Raw genomic sequence first — 3,678 nt, 5'->3', positions numbered from 1 at the left:
AAAGTGTGCTCCCGAAGATGGATCTGGCTCGTCCTGCCTTGCTGGGAAGACAGGTGTATCGATCGTACAATTCATCAGTATTAAAGCACCACTCCAGCATTTTTTTAATCTCCGTTCTGGAGTGGTGCAACTAATCTAAGTTCCCTGACCTTAGTATTATACTTACTAGTTACCGTATTCAGCTTCTCGTGCCCCCACTGCTGTCAAGCGCCATCTTGTGACTGCAACATATGACTGACCAAAAGTCAGAGATAACAGACACAAACTCTCAGTGACAGTCTATGGGAGTCTCATTCTGGCTCTCATAGACTTACATTGAGCTGTGACTTCCGGCTTGCACAGCAAACACTGGATCAATCCAGCAGGTCACAACTGGCAGAACACCACTGACTGGAGTGGAGATGAATACTATGGCTGGTGAGTATAATTCTGCTGGCAGGGAAATTTCCTTAGTCGCACCACTCCAGCACGGCAATAAAAAAAAACCTGGAGTGGTGCTTTAACCTTTCTGAATGCACTGATTTTTTTTACTTTTTTTTATAGCCAGGACTTTTTTATTTTGGTTATTTTAGCTTTTTTACTGTGCTTAACATCTGGACTTGAGGTAGTATCATCATTATCTTCATTAGAGAATGATATGGTACTTGTTGGCGGAGAAGATAGAAAACCGATCTTCTCTGGATTAAGACTTGAAGATGTCTTTAGGACAAACCGTTCTTGTATAGTGTCTTTTAAATGGATAAGTAAGTTGTTTTGTTCTGGGTGCAGCACCCTGAGCCTCTTCTTTTTCTTGCTCTTGAATTCAAAACAGCTGTTACAGGCAACTGCTAGAATCCGAAAAACATAGAACCAACCCAAGTAATGCAACTCAACAATATTAAGGGTAAAGCACCCGAGTCCGACTCCAAACATAAAGTTAAGAAAAACAGTCTTCTCAGTAGCTCTGGAGACAAAGCAATCAGTCGTTGTGGGACAAGGGTAGGTCTGGCACTGGAAAAGATGAGGTACTTCAAAACCATAAAGGTAGTATTGTCCGACTAAGAACACCAATTCCATAACTGATCTGAGGACCACATGAACAATGTAAATGATATGCATCTTGTCAAACACTGGAATAGGACCGTGGATGGGATCGCTAGCAATTTTTGGTCTAAATCTGTCTTCTTTCCTAGGCAGATCTTTAACTTCAAAGAGCTCATCTGCTTTTACATTAGTCAATACATTTTCTCCAATTGACAGGCTTTGAAGAAGTTCCATGATATAGGCCCTTTCCAGTTCGGTTTTCTCATCTTTAGCAATTTTATGGAGGACGTAGATGATGTAGAAGATGGAAGGTGTGGACACCAAGACAATTTGAAATATCCAGAACCTAAGATGTGAGACAGGAGCAAAACTATCATAGCATACGTTGTTGCAGCCTGGTTGAAGAGTATTGCAGGTAAATTTAGACTGTTCATCTCCGTACATAGCATCTCCCACCAGTGTTACTAAGAGAATTCTGAAAATGAGTAACATCGTCAGCCATATTTTCCCAATTACTGTTGAGTGGTTCTGTACTTCTGTTAAAAGACGACCTAAGATCGACCAGTCGCCCATTTTTCAACCTGTATAGTAAGAAATTACATAATATTAATTACTATGCGCACAAAATAAAATCAAGTGGAGATCATTTCAAGTCAAGATAATAGAGAGTAAAAAAGCTCCTTAATAATTGTTCTTGTTGCATTTCACCTATAAACTAAAATTGGCCATCCACGACATTCATTTGGCCAATATCTGTCTGTATCCCCGTATTCTTTATGAGAAAGCCATCTGCAGACATGAAAGCCTATGGTGCCTAATACTGACACACCATATCCTTACATGTAAAGCCACTTCCGGATTGTGCAGAACGCAGTGTGACCCGGAGGAGTCTGCAGAGTAGTCAAGTCACTGAAGAAGGTGAGAACAATGACGCTAAATAGCGGAGGGTATATTAATAAACTCACACTCCATTACATCCACATACACACATTTAATAAAAAAAATACATGGGAGTGCTTCTTTAATTGTGTTGTCTGGGTTTTTTAATAAGAAAAATGGCATCAGCTTTGAATAATTGCGAATGGCACAAATGGAGCAGGTGTTGTTTTTTTGTTTTAAAAGATAAAAATTTTTTTGTTAAAACGCGCTTTGACCTTTGGTCTTTCTGAATCTGAGGGTTTTTTTGTAACTCCTTATGTTTTGTGCTTTTTTCTGCCATTTTCCCATTTGTCTTCTCACTGTAGAGCAAGGATCCCCAACTTGTAGCTCGGGTACCACAGAGCAGATCTGGATGTACATATACTGGTCTTAGGGGTTTGGCGATAATTTAAGTAGGGTACGCTGGAGACTGGATGATACGACCTGTCAGAGGAGGTGAAGATGGATGAGACAGTGTGGTGGGAGCGATTGATGCGAGAATACTGAATGGAGGTATTGTGGGAACCCCTGGATCTTGGTACACTGCTTCGGGGGGGATTTCTATGGAAAAACTTTGGCCGTTATTATACCAGTAATGGAGTATGCCACTACTGTAAGGGGGGGAAGGAGATGGATGTTGCTCGCGACCCTCTCTAAGGGATGAATGTGGCTCTCAAGGTCAGAAAGGTTTGGGACCACTAATGTAGAAGATACTTGTTAAAAGTAGAAAACGTGTGAGTTGCTGTACCTAAATCATGCATCAAACACAGTTTATGTTTAAATAAAAATTATTTTTTCATTCAATATATTTAACGAAGGTTCTGCTAGCTTTAATACTGAAAGACAAAATATTGAATAGCGAATAACGAATAAAGAGAAAAGTTTTATTTACAGCAAAATAAAGATTGCTATTTGTGTGTTTAGGTGATTGGACAAACTAATAAGTGTAGTGTACGGCTAGACCTATAGAGGTGAGTGCGCACCTAAATGAAACTTCATGCTTCGTTCTAATCTTTAAACACTGTCCTACTTAGGAGAGTTCATTCTCTGATTTTACATGACATGTAATCCTTTCTTTATAGTTGCAGGGAAAATAGATATTACAAAGGTAAATGAAGAAAAACGCCATACAAATAATTAAATATTTAAAAATTCAAAAAAATCATGGTTTTTAAGAATTTCCAAAAACCAGGAAGGATTCCTAATAATGTTTTGTCCCTCTTTGTACGTTTTCTATGTTTTCACCCCCTACAGGAGGAAACAGCACCCAGTTCTGCTGAAGAGTGATACGTGTCACAGACTTACCGTATGGCGCGTGTGGTGAATAGAAGGCTCTCATAGGTGACAGTCACATCGTGCGGCTCCAGGTTAGATCAGTTTGGGTATGCCGGACTGTCGCTCTAGGCCACTGTTTGGAGATTAGGCTGACAGCACACATCCAAATTGTTTAGCACACATGCACATTGTACACTATAGGAGGACAAAAAGGTTTCATTTACAGTGAGTGACAAAGACATGGGGTCATTACCTCTTTTCCAGCTATTCTGCAACTCAGCACAACAGAACATGCCAGAAAAAGGCAAAGAAAAGAAGTGATGGGAATATTTGCCCCTGACCCATCACTGGATCTGAAGTGCAGGTATTGGGGCAGGCACACATTCACAAGTAAACTTACACAATAGGATACTCATTGATTTCCAGCTGCCCAATGATAAAATTAGAGAATTAGATCAAAAC

At 39.9% G+C, this 3,678-nt stretch overlaps 1 pseudogene across 1 annotated transcript; it reads right to left on the bottom strand.

Annotated features, from left to right (window-relative positions):
- Nucleotides 1-405: 405 nt before the first annotated feature.
- On the bottom strand, nt 406-3,323 carry LOC143817966 (gap junction delta-2 protein pseudogene; annotated as a pseudogene). Its single transcript, XR_013224229.1, has 2 exons — nt 3,247-3,323; nt 406-1,604 (listed from the first exon to the last, which is right to left on the bottom strand). The product of XR_013224229.1 is annotated as a gap junction delta-2 protein pseudogene (transcript).
- Nucleotides 3,324-3,678: the final 355 nt, after the last annotated feature.

Source organism: Ranitomeya variabilis, chromosome 3 (assembly GCF_051348905.1).
Source record: "Ranitomeya variabilis isolate aRanVar5 chromosome 3, aRanVar5.hap1, whole genome shotgun sequence".
Lineage (NCBI taxonomy): Eukaryota > Metazoa > Chordata > Amphibia > Anura > Dendrobatidae > Ranitomeya > Ranitomeya variabilis.
Note: the sequence above shows the minus strand (reverse complement) of the source record. Positions and strands in the feature narration are given on the sequence as shown.